Below are 15,204 nucleotides of genomic sequence, written 5' to 3'. Positions count from 1 at the left end.
TAAGAACCTTGTATTTCTCTGGGCAATGTTATCTTCTGCCAGAGACCCTTGGGAAAATTTATGGATTAGGAGTCAGAGGTTGTCATTCAGTCATTTCAGTCATGTCAGACTCTTCAAGACTCCATTTGGGTTTTTAGTTGTTTTTCTTTTTGTTTTGGTAAAGATAAGGTTTGTCATTTCCTTCTCCAGCTTAACTTCCACATAAGAAAACTGAGGCAAATAGGGTGAAATGACTTGCCCAAGGTCACAAAGCTCTAGTAAGTCTCAGAGGTCAGATTTGAACTCAGGAAGATGAATCCTCCTAACTCCTGGTCTGACATTATTCACTGTGCCATCTAATTGCCCATGGGTTAGAAAATTTGGGCTCAGACTGAAGCGCTGCCATTTACACTATGTAAGGCATTTCACTTCCCCAGTCCTAAGTTTTCTCATCTATAAAATGAAGGACTTGGAGGAGATCAGAGGTATCAAACGCAAATAAGATGTGGCCAGCAACATTCCCTAGTACTACTGGAACCAAAATAAATGATAATTGGGAAATATTTAACAAAATAAATAAAAATGCAATAAAATATAAATAACATTTTTTTTTTGGTTTTTGCAAGGCAATGGGGTTAAGTGATTTACCCAAGATCACACAGCTAGGCAATTATTACATGTCTGAGGATGGATTTGAACTCAAGCCCTCCTGACTCCTGGGCTGGTGTTCTATCCACTGCACCATCTGGCCACCCCAAGATAACATCATATTTTAAAACTAAATCAATATGCAGCCCACTGGGATCCTTATGTACAGTGAAGTGGCCCTGTTTTTATTTGAGTTTGATACCAGTAGACTAGATGATCAAATTTCCTACTTTGACAATCTTTTTAAAAATGAATTTTATTGTTCTTTTTTTGTATATTCTAAATTTCCCCTTGCATCCTATCCTCCCTATCCTATTTAACAAATAATTTTTAAAGTAAGAATTAAAGAAATCAACAAAACTGATTGAAATGTTGAAAAAATTCTAATGAGATTTTATTTATTTATTTGTTTGTTTGTGTATTTATTTATTTAATTATTTATTGCTCTATACTATGGAACCCCAGCTCTGTAAAAGAATGGCCAGAAGTGTTTTTTCATATCTCACTTTTGGTGTCAAATTTCTTTGTAATTTGCAACATTCACTTTCATTTATTTTGTGGCTTTTTTTTTCCTATTTATATTGTTGCTGTCATGTATATTGTTTTCTTGCCTCTGATTACTCTGAATCAGTTCATTCAAATTTGCCTATGCAACTCTGTGTTTATCATATCACTTCTAATAGCACAGTAACATTCCATTATATTAATCTATCACATTGTATTTAGTCATTCCCCAAAAGATGGACATCTACTTTGTTTCCAGTTCTTTTCTACCACAATTGTTAAAATATATTTAGGTGTAGATAGGGATTTCCTTTTTTTTTTAACCTACTTCCTTGTGTTATCTACCTAAGCAGTCCAATTACTGAGTCATAAGGTATGAACATTTTAGCAACTTTAACTGCATAGTTCTATATTGCCTTTCAAAGTGGTTGTACCAATTCTCAGCTTTACCAACAAAAGCCTCTTTCAAAAAATTCTCCAGTATCTATATTTCCATCTTTAGTCATTTTTGACAATTTTCTGAGTGAAAGGTGAAATGTCAGAGCAATTTTGATTTGAATATATCTTATTTTTCATGATTTGGTGTATTCTCCATCGAGAATTGTTGCTGAGTCCCTTCTCATTTCTGACATCTGCTCCTCAAAACTATTCCTGTCTACCAGATAGCTATAACCTTTCTCTCACATTGTCCAGGCCACACTTGGAAACTGCTTCCCTGGGGCTGTCACCAAACAGCCTAATATTCATCTCTTAAGCAGAGTCCAAATTAACTCCTTTTCTATTCATAAAGAAGGATATTGATATAAAGTTTGTCCTTACATCTATTTTATCTCCAGAAGTGGCATTTTGTGACTGACCTCAAAACCTACTTAACTCTTTTCACCCTGTGGCTAATGTACTCCTTGGTCGACAGGCCCACTCCTCGACTTCCTTATAAGGTCCATTGCTACTGTTTTGAAATGCTAGTGCCAGCAAAGACTCTCTCATTTCCCTTCCAGTTGGCAGCTATGATTAAGTCTGAGTTTTATCACAGGCACGGGCCAGAGAAAGGAGCAAGGAGACTAGTAGCTCTTCTAAGCAGCTGATCATTTCTCTGTCTATTGTTTTGGCTTGCTTTGTCTTTGCCAGGTTCAATACTTTTAATCATGGAATTTCAATCAACATTTATTGAACACCCCTGTACAGGCATTATTCTAGTTGATAAGAATATAAGGGGGAAAAAAAGAAAGAAAAAATAGATCCTGCTTTCATGGGGCTTAAAATTATACTGGAGAGTTTAAAGAAAAAAGAATCAGAAAAAAACTCAACCTGTACTAAGACATTAAAATGTAAATTTCTTAGAACAGGAACTATTTTCACTTCTTTATACCCTGAATGCTTGGCACAGTGCTTAATACATCATAATTGCTTGATAATTTTTTATTGATAAATGGAATATAATGAAAATAAAAATGGAAAGGACCTTAGAAATTTAGGCTAATGAAAAGCTAAGGAACTTATGGTGATTTTACAGAAAATCAATTATATGTGTGTATATGTGTGTATGTGTATATGTGTATGTGTGTGTGTATATATATATATATATACATATATATATATATATATATATATATATGCTTGAAACCCAGGTCCTTTTAAGTCCAAATCCAGTACCTTCCTCCCATATCAAACTGCTTCAAGTATAGATATTATAACAGCTCTGCTCTACCTCTTTATAATCAAGCCAACTTCTTAGACAGGAGAAATAGAGGTCTGATAATTAGAAACCTTTGCTAAGGCATTCTTGAATCATTTCCAAAAACTTAAGGGGTGCAGACAATTTTGAATATGTGTATCACTATCTCCACGTCTCTCTGGTTTTCTGCCTGTCTTTATCTCTGTGTGTCTGTTTAGCATTCTGTCTTTCTGCCTCTATTTGCATATCTGTCTGTCTCTTTATTTCTCTCTCTGTCCAGAAATCTTACCAGGGTACAGTTGCTGTACATACTATAGCTTTTAGCAGCCACAGGTAAGAGTTGGGTGCCAGGTAAACACCAAAGATGGATTAACAAATTTGAAAGAACAGTAAGCCCTCATACCAAAGGTATTAGCCCTTCTAAATACCCCATTCATCCCAAAGAACTGGAAATAAAAATAGCAGTTTATTGGCTCGGGAATTGTAAACAACTTGTGGTACAATAAAGTAAGCAGAGTCAAGAAAACAATATATGCAATAACTACAACAATGTAAATGGAAAGGCACACACAAAAATCAAAGTGAATGCTGCAAAATTATTATTTAAAAAAAGCACAGTTTGAAAGAAGAATTATGAGAGGATACTTTTAACTCACTTGTTGGCAAGGTGGGAGATCTATGGGTATTGAACATTACATGTGTTTTAGAACTTTTTCAATGTATTGATTAGTTGTGCTGATTGTTTCCTTTTCTTTTGTCTTTAAAAAATATTATTGTTTTATGTTTTTTTATGTTTTACTGTTTCAGGGAGAAAGAAGGGATACTGAGGACAACAATATTTTTAAAAGATGTCAATAAAAATTTATTTTTAAAAGAATAAATTAGACAAAGAAAATATTCTGTGATGCTGGGGAAGTACCTTTGAGGCTCTGGGCCTCAGTTTTCTTAACCTGTAAATGAAGAAGGAATTTAACACAATTTTAAAATATAAATAATGTAAAATGAGAGAGTTGGACTAGATGATCTCTAAGGACCTCTTCTTCCTCTAATGATGTCTGTACACTAAGTGTCTCTCTGGGATCACTCTCTCAGTGCCAGGGCTACATCACTCCCTCAATATTAATACCCTGAGGGATTATTAGGCTGTTTCTATTTTAATGTTCCTGTTCCACCCATATTTTCTCCCATGGTCAGGCAATAATGACTGACTAGAACTTCAGTTCTAGAAAACCAATTAATATGACAGTTTAATTTGAATATATGAGAACAGAAATATAAATATTTCCCCCTCATACTTCAAAGGCACACTCTCTCTTATTCCAATCTCAATCTCTAAGGAGAGTTAGTTTGCACAATGTCTACTTAAACCTTAGCACAGTGGATAGAGTGCCCTGACTAAAATCAGGAAGACATTTCCTAAGTCTCAGACACTTATTAACTATACCACTCTGGGCAAGGTACTTAACCTTGTTTATCTAATTTCTTCATCCATAAAATGAGGTAGAGAAAGAAATGGCAAACCCTTAACAATAACTTGTCAAGAAAACCCTAAAAGGGATCATTATAAGTTAGACACCAATGAACAATAACTACCTTGCATTGGTCCCACCATGTTCCCATCCAAATGTAACATGTCTGCTATGTATTATTCCTGAGTTTTTTGTCCCAACTGCTACTGGGTTGGATACTGAAGGTCACTTCAGAATTCCTTGATACATTGATGCTAGGCTGACTGAAAAAAGTCACCCTGGACTCTTACTCTTAGATTCCATGACACCCAGAATTTTATTCTCCTGACCTGAAATTCACACAGTTGGAGCCTTCAGATTATTCTCCTTTATCTAGAAAGAACACTAGGACAAACAACCAAGCTATGTTTTTGTGGGGTCACATGTTGACTTTACAGGGAAGAAATCAAGCTTCTCCCCTTACTTTTCACTGAACAAAAAGAGTCAAAACTAAGAAATTCACTAAGAGAGAGAATTGAGGAGAATACCAGAGGCTCTGATCAAGCTAGTGCCTTTTGAAGGCACCTCCAGATCTGGCCACACAGTAAATCAAAGAGAATGCCTTTTACCACATGGTTAGAAGAGTAGGACTAATTATGGAATGTACCATACATGTTCTGGTCTCCCCAAAGCACTTCCATTTCATGTCATTATGACCCTCCTAGGAGCAGTCTCTTTTATTGCCTCCATCAGAGGTATTCTTGTGCTGGATCCCCTGTTATATATGACTGAGAGATTAACTGACTTGGAAGGCTAGATATTAAACTAACAACTCAGATCTGCCTATCAAATCCAATAGTATTTGAATTAAAGCTCTAGTTGCAGCATAATCCTTCCATCTCCAAGAAAAAAATCAACATTTGAAGAGCAGATGATCTAACTGGCCATCACTGATATATTTTGATGCTGAATTTCTGTTGTTTATGTAACCCCAGTCCCAGAGCCCATTGGTATTACTCATTTTATGGAGCTCAGTGCCCTTGAGGAGGGAATCCCATACCACTGGGTTTGGGGACTAGGGTTATACTTATAAAAGAAAGTAGACTTGAGAAGTGACAGTTATAGACTCAAGTCCTGATATTACCATGTCTTAGAATCATAGCAAAGGAGATTCTAAGGAAATCTTAGAGCGATGAATATTAGGGCTGAAAGAAATCTTAATAAATAGAATGTCAGGGAGCCTAGGGTGGCAAATGTTAGAGCAAAAAAAAAAAAAAGATTGTTTAGCCTAAGTATATTGGTTACCTACCTAACTACTACTTACATGTTGATTCAGAATTTAGGTATGCACAGACACCCTAAGTGAATCAAGATCATTCAAATGTGATCTTAAGATAAACATGTAATGGAAAGAAAACTGGGCTGAGTCAGGAAATGTGAACTGCAATTCTGATTCTGCCACAAATTAATTCTGTTAGATTGGGCAAGTCACATTCCCTAGGCAGTCCTCAATTCTCTCATCTTTAAAATGAGATGATGTCTAGAGTCTCTTCCAGCTCTAGCTAGTCTAAAGGAGTAGTTCATATTTCTTTATCCTGTACTACCATCTATGGGTCAGTCTTGGTAGTAGTTTTCAAGATCTCAAGATTAAGAACCCATTTTTGTTGCAAGGTTGTCTGGCATCTGCTCTTCTTTGGTTCTCTTCTTACTTCTCTGACTACTTGTTCTCAGTCTCATTTTCTGAATAATAAATTTCCCTTGACAGAGAATGGTCTCCCAACTCTCATTCCTGAGTTATAGAAGGGTTCTTGGAAATTTAATCCAACCTCATTTTATGAGGAAACTGAGGCCAAGAGAAGAAAAATAACTCATTCAGTGTCTCACAGTTCAGTGGCAGGACCCAAACTCAAATTCACATCCGACTTTGTCCACTGTCCCCGCAATACTCCATCTTTCTTTCTTGTACCTATGCTTCACACAACTTTCAAGTATTCTTATTTTTAAATGTTTGCTGTACTCAAGTCAATAATTCAAATCAGTAACTGGGTACAGACCACTAGACAATGAAAAAACAAGGAGACTCTTACGAGACGCTAGAGGTTGTCTTTGAGATGGGAACTAAAACCCCCACTAGGCTGATTCAATTATAAGTTTAATTTACTGCAAAGTTTTCCTATCATGGACCTTTTACCTTGACCGACATAAAGCAAAAAAAAAAAGTAAAGCCTATTGAGACTAAGTATAGCTTGTGGTTGCTAAGGCAGTGGTGATGTAGTTCACCCTCAGGAAGGATTTGCATTCAAGTAAACAACCTGCTGCCCCCTCCTGATTAACATGTGAAATGGCATTCACATGGCTTGTGACCGGGCAACAAAAGATGGACCCAAGATGCCAGAGCTGGAGGTATATTCTGTTGACTAGATTCTAAATCAATAGAATCAACTTTTATGGATGAGGAAACTGAGACCCAGAGAGACACTCCAGGTCTTAAAGCAAGTTAGGGACAATTGAGTCTATTACCCAGGTGTCCTGAATCCTTCTCCAAAAGAAAAAAATGATAAAAGATTGATAATGTTGATATAGGGTTACATTTTTTTATTTGATTGCATGATGCATTGTGAGGCTTGATGCATTCATTGAATCATAAATCTCTATTTTAAGTGTATATTCAATTAGTTCATTCTGTGTTTTAAAGTTCATTCTAGCCTCATAGTCTATAATTAACCTTTTTCTATCTTTGACTTCCCAAAGTGATTCAAGATTCTTCTCCATACCCTCACCCCAAGCAACAATATTTCTTAAAGGGCATTTCACAAAGACACAGACACAGACATAGACACACACACACACACACACACACACACACACACACACACACACAAAACACAAATATACACAGACACACACACAGAGACACACACACAGACACATACAGACACACACACAGAGACACACACAGAGAGACACATGTACATGCACACACATACACACACTCACATACACACACATACACACACACACTGTTCTGTCTTTGTACATTTGTGGGCAGCTGAACCTCCACTCTGGTCAGGTAATTAACATCCCAGTTAAAGCACTGAGAAAAACCATTTAAAATGTTTGAGATAACCTTTCTTTCCAAGTAGAGATCTTGTATCCTAGCAACAGTGGGAACACATTCTGAATAGGCTTTAAATAAAACAACAACAGCTCTTCGCACAGAAGGGCTCAGTGCCAGGGGAAGCTAGAGGCCTGAACAGCATTCAACTGTCAATTTTTTCCTTCACTGATCCATGAATGGTTGTGGCAGATGCTGCACCTTGGGCCCCTGATCTGGGGCAGAGAGAGGAAGAGAACAGGAGGGGATTAGAAAAAATGGTCAGGATTATCTAGAGCAGTCCCACAATTCTGTGGAACTAACAATGATGCCAGTGAAAGAAATAGACTATAAATGCCATCTCCTCCTCTTCAAAAAAAAAAAAATTCCTTCCACGCACATTGAAAAAAATTGCAGATTTCAGTGATGCTAATAAAGAGCACCCAACTCTTGAGTCAAAGTAGGTAAGTTTGTTGCTGTCATCTACATTGATCTCACATGAGCTGTGAAAAGAACAATGAATGGAAGTCAAAAGGCCTGATTTCTAGTCCTGTATGTCATTTCCTAGCTTTGCAACCTTGAACAACTCTCTCTGAGATTCAGGTTGGTTGGGTTATTTTTTCTTCAATAGTGGAAAGAACACTGTATTTAGAATGAGAGGACTTTTACCCAATCTTGGAAAAGTCACAGTCCCTCTGGACTTCAGTTTCCTCATTTTTTAAAACGGGGGGGGGGGGGGGGGGGCAGGGGAGAGGAACCAGGCCAGGGAAAGGGAGATGGAACTAGATAACCAACTCTAAATTAATGATGATGAGACTTGCACTATTTGCCTCACAGGGTTGTTGTGAGGACAGTTCTCTGTTCTTAGTAAATGAGAAAATTCTAATGAAATGTGAGCTACTATTAGCACAAGAATGGAAAAACAAGGACTTTACTAGAATAAACTCTGACTACCCAAAGACCCCTACTTGGAGCATCTGATCCCAACCTAATTTGGCCCTCTCCAGGTCTACTGTTTCTTTCCTGTTCAAACTTCAATGTTATCAGCTTCATTCCTGAAACAAGTGCCAGGATTCTCCCCTTCCCATCTGCCCCAGTCCCCCCCAAAGCCTTCACCCATTCCATAGCACCCAGAAAAATCCTGCTACATCTGGAAAAATTCATAGAATTATGGAATCTCAAAGTCAAAACGAACTTCAGAAAGGGTCTAATCCAACTCCCACTTGAAAATTTTTTATATTTTTTTCCAACTACATGTAAAAAAATTTTTAACATTCATTTTTAAAATTTCAAGTGCCACATTCTCACCTTCCATTCCTCTCCCATGAGGCAATTTAAAATTGATTATACATGTGCCATCATACAAAACTTATTTCCATATTAGCCATGTCGTGAAAGAAAACACAGACTAAAAAAAAAATACCAAGAAAAATAAAGTAAAAAAAGTATGCTTCAATTTGTCTTCAGGTTCCATCAATTCTTTCTCTGGAGGTATATAGCATTTTTCATCATAAGGCTTTCAGAACTGTCTTGGATCATGTATTCATTGCACAACATTTCTGTCACTGTGTATACTATTCTCCTGGTTCTGCTTACTTCACTTTGTGTCACTTCATATAAACCCAAGTTTTTCTGAAATCATCCAGCTCATAGTTTCTTATGGCACAATAATATATTACAATCACATAGCACAACTTGTTCAACCATTACCCAATTGATAGGCATTGCCTTACTTTCCAGTTCTTAGCCACCACAAAAAGAGCTGCTGTGAATGTTTTTGTAAAATAGAATCTTTTCTCTTTTTTGCTTCTCTTTGAGATACAAATCTAGTAATGTTATTACTGGATCAAAGGTATTGATAGTCCTTTGGGCATAGATGGTTCTATCAGTTCACAATTCAACGGTACATTAGTGTCCCAATTTTTTGACATTCCCCCAACATTTGCCATATTACTTTTCTATCATATTATCTTATCTGATTCCTCAGGGTTGTTTTAATTTCCATTTTTCTAGTCAATGATTTAGAGCATTTTTCATGGCTACAGATAACTTTGATTTTTCCTTCTGAAAATTGCCTATTCATGTCTTTTGACCAAGTTGGGAATCAACCCCTACTTGAAATGGTTTGCCAATATCCTTGACACATGATTATTCAGTCTGTGATAGATGAGAACTTATTACCTCATCAGCCAGTTCATTCAATACTCAAGGGTCAATATGGATTTATTAAGTGTCATGTGCTAGATACTGTGTTAAGTGCTGGTGATACAAAAATGAAAAAAAAATAAAAGAATGACAGTTCGTGCTCCAAGGATCTTACAGTCTAATTGGAGAAAACAAGATGCAAAAAAAAAAAAATGATGAAAAGTGGGTTACAAGGAAAGAGAAAGTTTGGAGTAGAAATTGGTTTTTAAAAAAAAAAGACCCAAAGTGATGCAGTCAAATGAGAAATGCAGAGATATCTGAACCAAGTTGTTTCCATATAGGAAGGTTTAAAGTTCATGACCACACTTTCAAATAGAGAGGCTAGATACAATGATGAGATGGGGTACCAATCACCCCCATGATTTGGCAGCTCTAATTATTAATAAGTTTTTTCCTAGATCTTTGATTTCATAAACATAGAAACTCCTTTGACCCTTCATCAGCAATTCACATCTTTAAAGATTTTCAACTTAAGAGTTTTCAAATTACCCAGGTTAAATGAATCGACTAGGGTCACATAATTACCATGTGTGGGGAAAAGGTTCTGAACCCCGGTTTTCCTGACTCTGTCCATCACCACATACTGCCATTACTATCATAGTTCCTCAAAAATAGGTCCAAGTATTATATTAATTTTTGCTCTGTATTAAGGCTTATTTTCAGGGAATATCCTTTTTTTTAATGTACAATAATCTACATTTATTGAAATACATTCAGGCTATCTTCTTCTGGAATATCATCATAACTCTCCAAACCCCAAATTCTAGCCTGAATTTCTTGTAGTTCTATTTCCTGTAGAACCACTGGCCCCAATCTCTCGTGTCCGCAGTAGAACTCTCCTTAAATAAGCACTTTTTGTCCATGTAGCCTTTGAGTAGTGCATTGGTAACAAAGCTATCAGTAATTTTATCCCATAAATTCTTCACCCAAGTCACAACCTCTTGTAGCTCAGACTTCACAAAGTTTCTACACTGATTTCTCTCATTGTTTTTCAGTCCAGTCATTGATTTCTATGTGCAAATGGTCCTTGAATGATTTGTTTATTTCAATATTAAGAGTCTGAAGATAGGCAGTCATTTCTGTGGGAATCATTATTTGATCTATTATTCTCTCTGCAAGGAGGTCCATGTCTTTAGCACAGTGAGTGTTAGCTGAATTCAGACTAACAGACCTCTTTGGCCACCTTGCAAAACAAGTGGCATCATTAAATCAACCCACTTCCTTGTAACTGCCTGTGGGCACCAGGTTTTTTCAGTTTCAAGAATATAAATACCTGAAACGCATTCAATCCTTCTTACCCTTGGTGATAATTAGAGGTAGGGCTTTCCTTCTATCTATCTAGATGTTATCAAGTGTCTGCATTATTGCTGCATTGTGTCTGTACTCCGATTGGTCATTAGGCAATAAGTTTTGAGTTTTTTGTTCACATAGGCATTTACCTGTGGTCAGAAGTTGTCCACTTGGGTATTTACAAATACTTAATTATAATTTATATTATCATTTGTTTTAAATATTAATGTCAATAATATTATAATTCAATGTGTCCATTGTGTGTTACAACAGACCCTAAATGTATCATCTGGATGATCTTACCTGGGGCTTATTTTGGGGGTAGGGATTAATAGTGTGAGCATCTTGAAAAAAATGATGTTAGGGCTTATTTTCTGGTTAGGTCTTCTTTTTTGTGGGAGAGAATATAATAAGTTGTCCCTTTATATGGAGGCCAAAATTAACTTCCCTCTAACTATGATACATTTACTACTAATTTAGCCTAGAGCCAAATGATATAAGCTTACTTTCTCCTACCAAAGATTTATTTAAAGATAATGATTGAATTATTCCCTTAATTTTTTCCCCTCAGGGCTAAAGTGTTTCCAGTTCTTTCTGCAACTTGCCCTATATATGTTTTTTTTGCAAGCATTTGAGTTCTAAATAGAAACTAGTTTAAAGCTGAAAGAAACATCAGAGACCACAGCTAGTCTAACTCTTTCACTTTACAAATAAGGAAACAAGTCAGGGGAGGAAAAGTGACCTTAAATCAAGGTCCCATAGGTACTAAATGCCAATTCCAGAGCCACTCTTCTTTCTACTAAATCCCATTATTTTCTTCATTCACCAAGCTCTGCTCACAATGAAGACAGACTCGAGAAAACTGAGAGACTACAGTGAAGGCATCCATGCTCAATAAAAGGCTGAGGCCAAAGACCTCAGAACACCAGACTAGGTTTAAATAGACATGGGTTTGAAACCCAGGTCCCTAAAGTTTTTGAGTTCTTGTCAATTTTTTGCTTGATATTTTTTATGTTACAAGAGATCAATTCATGATTGATTGATTGATTGATTGATTGATTGATTGATTGATTTATTTATTTATTGTTTATGTTTTTGCAAGGCAAATGGGGTTAAGTGGCTTGCCCAAGGCCACACAGCTAGATAATTATTAAGTGTCTGAGGTCACATTTGAACTCAGATACTCCTGACTCCAGGGCCGGTGCTCTATCCACTGCACCACCTAGCTGCCCTCAATTCATGATTTATCTAGATATGACCAATATATCATTAACATCAGTTACAGCAAAATATTGTTTAAAATATGAATTTTAAAAAATGTGACCTAAAATAAAATATTCCTAGAAATGTACTGTTAAACCCATACTGAAGATAGACTCAGGGAAAACTGAGAGACTACAGTGAAAGCTTCCATGCTCAATGAAACACTGAGGCAAAAGACCTCAGAACACTGGACTGGGATTAAAAAGACATGGGTTTGAAACCCAGGTCCCTATAGATAAATAATTTTTGAGTTCAAGTCAGGTTTTCATCGGAACCTCAGTTCTTTCCTCCCTAAAATTAGAGAGCTAGACTAAATGGTTTCTAAGACTACAGTTCAAGAGGTTCTATGTTCTCTTAGTCCTATCAACATCAACCTTCTTTCCTATTTTGTAACACAAAAGACATCTTAAGACTCAGCAAATGTTCTCACTCTCAACACTTAACATTTTCTTTTCTCCTTTAGACAGAGGCACAAATTAGGTTGTAGTAAAGTCAGCATCCATGGAAGCATTCTATGCTTCAGACCCTATCATAAAGAGAATACTATATCAAGAACTCAACTGTAATGTTAACATCATTGAAGAAAACAAAATGTAGGTAGACCCTTGGATTACCAAGCAAAAGGAGAACAGAGTAATAGGAGCAGAGAATTTTAGAAGCCACATTATGCCCTTGTTTTAAAATCACTCTGTCACTAGTGAATATAAGCCTTACTTCAAAAGGCTGAAGAAATATTCTGTGAAACTCCTCAATGTGTGTTAAGCTGTGATTATGTCTTGTGTGGGTCTGCTGTGCTTTCACACTGAATCCCATATGCTATGTCAACTGGGCTCAACAATAATCCCTAGACATTAAAAGATAAAGACAGAGTAGGGGTTTAAACAGTACATTTCTAGGCAAGTTATTTTTTTAGTTCACATTTTTTAAAAATTCATATTTTAAACAATGTTTTGCTATAACTAATTTTAATGATATGATATCAGTCATATCTAGATAAATCATGAAATGATCTCTTATAATATAAAAAATATCAAAGAGCTGATGCAGTAATCAAATCTTTAATGTACACAACATTCTAACCCTCATACTGGAAGCCTTCTCAACCCTCTTAATTCAAGCATCTTTCCTCCATTAATTATTTCCTATTCTGTAAAGAGATTGCTTTATATATATTTATTTGCATACATTAGATTGAAAACTACTGGTAGTCAGGGACTTTTACCCCTTTTTATTTTAAGTACTCACCATAGTGTCTACTCCATAGTAGACACTTAACAATGTTGATTGCTTGATTGATTATAGTCTCTTGACCTCTGTGCAGAAGGAAATATTCATATTATTTCTGAACATTTTCAGTTTTAATTACCATTTGAAAATCTGAGTCACTCAAGTAGTAATTCTAATAGTTCAAGAAAAAAATTATTAAGCATCTATTATGCATAAGGTCCTGTTCTTGATGATAGGGACAAGAGGGAAAACATATAATCCCTTTGTTGAGGGCAGTATCAGTGAGGGTGAAGAGTGGAAATGGGGAGCTCAGTATGCAGAAAAGAGATAAAACATGGACACAAATAAGAATAATCAAGTTAGACTATAATACAAAAGTGACAGGAAAGGTCCAATATTATGAGAGATATAGGGCAACCAACTAGCACAGTGGATAGAGCACTAGCCCAGAAGTCAGGAGGACTTGGGTTCAAATCCTGCCTCAGATACTTGACATTTACCAGTTGGATATTCCTGGGTAAGTCACTCAGCCCTAATTGCCTCACTAGCACATTTTATTAATACTAAGTAGTCACACAGAAAGGAAGAGAGCAATGTGTCAGTTTAGTTTAAGCTAGCTATTTTCAATATTCTTTTATCGGTCTTTTAATTTTAATTTTTTTCCCCTTTTCTTCTATTTGTTATTGGCTCCATAATTTTACAATAAATGATTTTTGTAGGGAGTGCTCACTCTGCACTATGGCTAGATGTTAAACCAAGCTGCTCTTCCAAATGGATTTCTACTAACCAAAAATTCATCTGAGCAATGTCCTCCAAAGCCAAAGAAAAGCAAAGATTGTAACAGAAGAATGGATTCATGGAATATATAATGTAATAAAGTGTTGTGGTTAAATCATATCTAACTCTTCATGACCCTATGGACCATGGCAGGCCAGGCCCATCTACTTTCCACTCTCTCAAAGTCTGTCCAATTCAGGTTCATTGTTTCCAAGATAATATCTATCCATCTAATCCTCTATCATGGCCTTTTTCTTTTCCTTTAATCTTTCCCAATCAAGGCATTTTTCAATTAGTCCCATCTTCTCATTATGTGGTCAAAGTATTTAAAGCTTCAGTTTTAGATTTGATCTTCCAATGAATAGTCTGAATTAATTTAAGTATTGACTAATTTGACCTCCTTGCTATACAAGTCTCTCAAAAGTCTTCTCCAGCACCACAGTTTAAAAGCATTGATTCTTCAGTGCTCAGCTTTCCTTATAGTATAATTCTCACAGTCAAATGATTATATGGACCTTTTTTGGTCAGGTGATGTCTCTACTTTTTATTATACTGGGTAGATTTGCTGTATCTTTCCTTCCAAGGGATGTGTCTTTTAATTTCATAGCTACAATGATCATCTGTAATGATTTTTGAACCAAAGAAGATAAAAGCTGAAACTTTTAATTTTCTCTCCCTCTATTAGCCAGGAAGTTATGGGACCAGTTGCCAAGATCTTAGTTTTTTTGAAGTTAAAGATTCAAGTCATCTTTTACAATCTCTTCTTTCACCCCCATCAAGAGGTTTAATTCTTTTTCAATTTCTGCCATCAGAGTAGTATCATCTGCATATCTGAGATTATTGATATTTCTCCTAGTAAACTTAATTTCAGTTTTTGATTCATCCAAACTGGCATTTTACATGATGTATTCTTTATTGTTTATTTTAAAATCCCCCTAGCTACATGCAAAAGTAATTTTTAACATTTACATCCAAAACCTTGAGTTCCAAATTCTCTCCCTTCCTCCCACCTCACAACTACCATTGCAAAAGCAAGTTACTTGGTGTAGGTTAAAAATGTAGAGCCATTGCATGATGTATTATGCATAAAAGTT

Source organism: Macrotis lagotis, chromosome 1 (genome assembly GCF_037893015.1).
Source record: "Macrotis lagotis isolate mMagLag1 chromosome 1, bilby.v1.9.chrom.fasta, whole genome shotgun sequence".
Classification (NCBI taxonomy): Eukaryota; Metazoa; Chordata; class Mammalia; order Peramelemorphia; family Peramelidae; genus Macrotis; species Macrotis lagotis.
Note: the sequence above shows the minus strand (reverse complement) of the source record.